We start from the raw sequence: 6,957 nt of genomic DNA, 5'->3' as shown, positions 1-6,957 counted from the left end.
GTTTTTTTCTTTGACATCTGATGGGAGGGCGTTCCACAGGGCGGGCGCCACCACCAAGAAGGCCCTCTGCCTGGTTCCCTGCAACTTGGCTTCTCACAACGAGGGAACTGCCAGAAGGCCCTCGGTACTGGACCTCAGTGTCCAGGCTGAACGATGGGGGTGGAGACGCTCCTTCAGGTATACTGGACCGAGGCCGTTTAGGGCTTTAAAGGTCAGCACCAACACTTTGAACTGTGCTCGGAAACGTACCTGCTGCCATAGCAGCCTACATCACCTGCTCTGTTGCCTCTCTGCACCCTGCCGCAGCTATGGCTGGTGGAGAAATGCTGCCAACATGGGCACACATTTCAGGCAATATTGTGCCCATTTGAGGTGAGGACTCTCTCAAAATAGATGCCCCCCCCCATGGTGGTTCTGCTTCCTGCTGCTGACAGGGGCAGGCAGGATATCTGCAGGGATGTCACCATGGGGAGTTTCTGCCACCTGAGACAGTGGCCTTACCCTGCTTAATGGCTAGACCAGCTCTGGTTGGAAGGAGTCAGGCAAGGAAAAACAAAGCACCCCAAGTTGCAAAAGCGGAAGTTATTTGCATTAAGGCAAAGCCACCACTGGATACAATCCACAGTATTCAGTGGGATTGATTCCTATTTAAATACACATAAGATTTGCAGCCTTGGCACCAAGTGCTGCCCACTATCTCCTTCTGTAAAGACGGCAGCAATTTACAACAATTTACACTGCTCATACTGCCTGGATGGTTCTACACAGGGGCGGCGCATCCTTTTCTGCCACTCGAGGCAAAATTGGAAGTGCTGCTTGCCCTGCTGCTGCCGCCACTTCTGCCACTACCTACCTGCTCCTGCAGCTGCCTGCTCAGCCACTGCCATGCGCCCTGCTGCATCAGCGCTGATTTTAGGTGAGATGGTGCCAATTTGGAATATTTCACCCCAAATGGATGCTTTGTTGCCCAAAATCAGCACCAAAGACGGTAGCGCTTCTCCACTTCTGGTGGAGGCAACAGGGCGAACAGGGCACCTGTCATGGGCATAGCCAGAATTTATGTTAGTGGGGGCAGGCTTCATGGGGGGGGGCAGAACCTCAGTTATTTTTATTGATTTACTTGACTGGGGGGGCAGCTGCCCCCTACCCCGCCCATTGGCTATGCCCATGGCACCCGTGGGTGTGCCACCTGGGGGGGCATTTGCTATTTAAGGCAGTGGCCTCATCCTGCCTAATGGCTGGGCCAACTCCATGTTATTGCCTGATATGTTGCCTAACACAGTTAATTCTCAGGGCATCTGACTACTAGGCTTCATGTTCTCTAGCTAGATAGCCATGCTGATTTGTGTAGGAAAATGTGAGGTGCTTTTTGTAATGCTGCATCCAGTGTCAAGGTATTTGAAAAGCGATTTTCTAAATGGCATGAGTGAGATGAGAAATGATGAATACGATTTCACGGCTTCAAGAGAAGATTGCCCTTTATTGAGCCTTGATTATGGTAACTGCATGTGCCAGTCATGATATTCTGCCAAGTCTGATTTAGGTACAGATGAATACATTTACAAGCGTTTTGCAAAAATTTACTGTACTTTATGGAATGCTTCAGTTGATACAGATTCAGTTCAAGAGGTTGTTTTTTGGGGGTGGTTTTTTTATATATATATATATAAATTCTTCTGAAACAAGAGCTAGTTTTATACAGTGCCAAAGTGTTGGGTTTACCGTTTGACAGTGGGAAACCCAGTTTCAGACCTATTAAAGGGAGGTGTGGAATGGGGCATGTTAAAACACATACAGTATATGATTATGCTGCACTGCTTGTTTCTTCAACTACACATGACAAGGGAGGCATAGATCACCAGCACACACAATTCATAATTTGGATCTTGGCTCTGTGGTTTATTCAGTGGTTTTCGATTACTTAGTTACTTTCTCGCAACCTAATCTACCTTGCTTGATTGTTGTGAGGCTAAAGTGCTTCTCTCTGCTCCTTGAAAAAAGGGTGGAAAGAAATGGCAGATCAGGGAAGTATCAGCACAGCAGTGGATAATAGAATCTACATCTTGGATTCCCTTAGGATTATTGCACAAATCCTCATGAAAATTGATACCTTCCCCCCCCATATTTTTTTAAAGGTACTTCTAGTTTAGTGTTAAAAACTAGCACTCAAAGCTGCTGCTGTCTGGATGTAGTCTGGCTGGATAAATATTATTTTTCATTAAGATATAGATGGGGATTAGGCTCTGATGGGGGATTTTCTATTAACTTTTTGGAATAGTAGTTTCCAAATTTAAAACACTGAAACACATTTTCAAATACATATAGACATGTTTCGACTGTGTTCTTGTTTTTATTACAAGAACTACACAGCTTGCCTCCTATATTGCATACTTATATTTATATTTCCCTTCCACTCCAACTATAGGATTAAAATAAGGGGAAGTAGGTCCAATTCACCATCTACTAATGGTCTTGCTTGGTTTAAAAGAACTATGATGATACAGACCAAAAATCACTTTTCAAAATGAAAGTGCTATATTAACTGATTTTCGTAAGAGTAGCAATAAATGTGATGTGCATCTGCAGCCCGGATACAGAATGGAAAATTTGAAGTAATGCCAATAAATGATATCTCTTTTTTTAAATGATCCTGCTCTTAATCATATGTTTGGTTTATTTAATGAAATAAGCTTGCTGATCAACAGCTAATCCCTGTGGCTGTGCCACTAGACAATTTAAGAAGCTGTCCTAATCAGGGAAGGTAGGATTAGCTAAACAACACACCAGCAAATCTTTAATTGATTTTAGAATTACCACAATAACTGAGGAGTAAATAATAGTGCTCATTCATTTGGCTGGAACAATAAGATTAGCACATTTTCCATTACATGCTATGAGCAAGTGTCATTTATTAACCACAGGCAGTTGTCATGGAAGTCTTTGAGGATACGCCAGTCAAGAAGCTAAATGGACACTTTATCATTTTACTGCGCTATGCATTTAAAGCAGTAGCACACCACTTTAAATAGTCATACCTTCCCCCAAGGAATCCTGGGAAATTGATTTTGTTAAGGGTGCTTGAAGACCTCTATTTCCCTCACAGGACTACAATTGCCAGAGTGGTTTAGCAATCAATGTCTCTTCCAAGGGACATCTAGAAGAATGCCCTTTTCTCGGATGCCACTCCCTGAACTTCTGGGTGTGATGATACCACCAAGAGGTCCCCCTCTGCTAACCTTAACATGCAAGAGGGTCTGTAGGGAAGGATGTAGCCCATCCAGTATTTGGGGCCTGAGTTGTTTAGAGCTTTAAACACTAACACAAGCACCTTGAATTGGGCCCAGAAATGAGCTAGCAACTTGTGCAGCTGTTTTGAAAAAGGATTCAGTTCTAAATGGAACCCCAACTACCCGTAGTAATCTGGCTGCTGTGTTTTAGACCAATCAAAGTTTTGAACCATCTTCAAGAGTAGGCATACACAGAAAGCAAATCTGGAATCACAGAATTGTGGAGTTGGAAGGGATCCACAGGGTCATCTAGTCCAATGCAGGAATCTTTTGCCCATTGTGGGGCTTGAACCCATAACACTGAGGTTAAGAGTATCGTGCTGTATTGATTACAGTAGCAAATCATCTCTGCTCAAAAGTGGTCATAGCTGGCAAACCAGCCAGAGCTGGAAATGGGTACTCCTAACCACCAAAGTCACTTGAAACTCTAGTGACAATGTTGACTCCAGGAGCACCTTCGAGCTATAGACCTGCTCTTTCCAGGGGAGTGCAACACCAGCCAGAACAGACCATCTCCTCACCTCTCAGACTCCAGAATTCAAACACCTCTGTCTTACCAGAATTAACCCTCAATTTATTGATCCACATCCAGCCCATCACCACTTCCAAGCACGAGTCTAGCACCTGAACCGGCTGTAATTAAGAAGGCAGGCAGGTGGTGATGGGGGCTGACTGAGGGCCGACAGAGGCTGGTGGGGCAACGCACCATTTACCCTAACAGATCAGCCTCCTGTGCTACATTATGTCTTCGGTAAAATAATCACCTTCTCGGTATGAAGTGGACAATATTTCCATATGAATATATATTAATAGCTGTCTTGTCTCAGGTTGGTTTTATATGCTGCTGCCTGGTATGGTAAGTTAGCTAACTGTATCTTCGGGTAAATAAAAAAGACTCTCAGAATAGATTCTCCATCTTTTCCTTTGGACTGAATATGTCAGTAAACATAGCAACCAATGCATTATAATGAGAAATACTCTTTTCTTTTAACATCCTCGCTATAGGCATGACTTTTAGCAACCTAACTGTAGGTATTCTGTTTTAACTGTTTTTAATTCTGAATTTTTGATTGTTGGAACACACCCTGGGACCTGCTAGTGAACAGTGGGTAATGAATTTAATAATCAATCAATCAATCAATCAGTATGCCACAGTGAAAACAAAGTTATCCTTTAAGCTATACAATTCATTTGTGATGCTGAGTATTCTTTATTAATTAGAATAGAGTTGGAAGGGATCCCGAGGGTCATCTAGTCCAATCCCCTTGAAATGCAGGAATCTCAACTAAAACATCAATGACAGGTGGCCATCCAACCTCTGCTTTAAAATCTCCAAGGAAGAAGAGCCCATGACCTCCGGGAGTCCATCACCGTTGAACAGCTCTTACTGTCAGAAAGTTCTTCCTGATGTGTAGTCGGAATCTCCTTTCTTGTAACTTGAATCCATTAGTTCGGGACATCCTCTGGAGCAGGAGAAAAGAAGCTTGCTCCATCTTCCATGTGAAAGCCCCTAAGATACTTGAAGATGGCTATCAAATCTCCTCTTTTCCAAGCTAAACATAGGCAACTCCCTCAATCTTTCCTCATAGGGCTTGGATTCCAGACCCTTTATCATATTGGTCGCCCTCCTCTGCACACATTCCAGCTTGTCAATTGTTTCAGTCATAATTCTCTTGAGATTAATTCTTAGGGAAGTTTAAGTAAACATGCTCTGTCTTGGTGACATATGTTCCTGCCCCCCCCCCAATTTTAATAATAAGATTCCAAGAAATCACTCAGCCTTCTATGCTACAAAACCAAACTGATTGTAAAGCATTTTACCTGCCTTGATTTCCCTAGCCCTTACGTAAAGATCAAACCACCTTCCCATCGAGTTGAGAAATTTGGCCAAGGATCTATGAAAGCAACAATGGCATTTGCAGCAAAGCGCACTGCTACTCAAATAAGCAGGCTAGCAGATATTTCTGCAATTAGGATCTCATTAAAAAATCTTTCATTAATGCAGTCTATGCAATTAATAATATTAGGGCAGAGATGAGAGCTGTGACAGAGGTTTAAGTATTGACAAGGTCAATAGGCTAATCCAGAATCCAATTAAAAATGGTTCCATTGCTTCTGCTGCTGCCTTGTTTGTGTTCATTGCTGCATTTGTAAAGACATGCTGAATGTATCTGCTTGTTAATTTCACATGCAGTATTCCTATTAAGTGACCTAGTCCTGCCCTGCTTTTATTAAAGCCATGGTGAGATAGAGCAGCAGTGCATGCAGTGTGAAATATCCTAGAAGAGACTGTGTCCTGCTGTTCAGTATATTGGTGCAATAAACTGCCACTGGGATGGGATGGAGAGAAAGCAGGTTGCCTATAGCCCAGATCTGTAATTGCTGATAGATTTATGGTGTGTGTTGCTAAACGAAATCCATATTTATTATGCCACGCTCTCAAAATTCCCTTTGGCTACATGGATATAATCAGACAGCCTACCTAGGGTAGACCAGCAGAGAAGAGAACCAAGACAACAGTGTTTTACTTATCATTAGCCTTACCCACTGATTGAGCAACATCTAAAAGCTAGCTCGAAACAAAATAAAAAAATTCCTTCCAGTAGCACTTTAGAGACCAACTAAGTTTGTCATTGGTATGAGCTTTCGTGTGCATGCACACTTCTTCAGATACACTGAAACGGAAGTCACCAGAAATATAGTGAGAGGGTGGGGAGGAGTATTACTCAGAAGGGTGGTGGGAATGGGTGATTGGCTGATAGGTGTGGTAAACCTGTTGATGACTGATTGGTCTTACAGGAAAAAGCAAGGTTAATAAAAGCTAGCTGTTATTGTGTTTCTCTTGAATCTGGCAGGCCACAGGTTTGCCCTCCCTGTTCTAAACTCTAGGATGTGAGAGGATTTTCCTGCTGTGCTCACTTGTTTGTCACCTATCTGACACATTTCAGCAAGAGTCATATCACAGAGTGAGAGTTCCATAGATGAGTTATTCCAGGCTTCATGGGGACTGCTTTGTCAAAGGTGCTGTGCTGATCTTCATCCTGTTTCCTTCATAAATTGATTTGATCTTTATAACCAGCTGATGAAAGTCAATAGTCCAATATGTTCATCTTTTAGTAAGCATAACAGTATCCTTTAATAAGCATTCAATCACTAGGAGGTGTGAAATCATTTATGGCTCGTGTTGCCAACGAGACAATGATTGTAGACAGAATCCTCACCTTAGATAGAGAAGCAAAGGATAGGTCTTGCTTTGAGGTTTTCTATGGATCCAATGTAAAACATTGTAAAACGGTACCTTTGTAAAGCAAAGATGCACATCAGTGACTCACATCCGATTCAGGGACCATTCAAAGAAATAAGCAGGTAAGTTCCATACATTATGAAAATAAATGATGAGGCACTAGTAAGGCAATGGGGACCACGGCTCAAGCTATTTCAGCCTCTCCCTATGGCAAGCCTTGTACCTTATCTCCTGGTTTCCATTCTGCTGCTCTTACCAGAAACTACCCACAGATTTACCAGGCAGCTCCTGGTACGGCCTGCTTTAAGCTTGTTGCTGCTGCTATGCTTCCTTGCACATGTAGCCCTTGCAAAATGCTCGTTACCCTCACACAGACGCCAATGTGTGCATATTTGGTGGAGTGTTTTGAAGACAATCTCTGTGGGA

This window comes from Zootoca vivipara, chromosome 9 (assembly GCF_963506605.1).
Source record: "Zootoca vivipara chromosome 9, rZooViv1.1, whole genome shotgun sequence".
NCBI classification, from domain to species: Eukaryota; Metazoa; Chordata; class Lepidosauria; order Squamata; family Lacertidae; genus Zootoca; species Zootoca vivipara.
Note: the sequence above shows the minus strand (reverse complement) of the source record.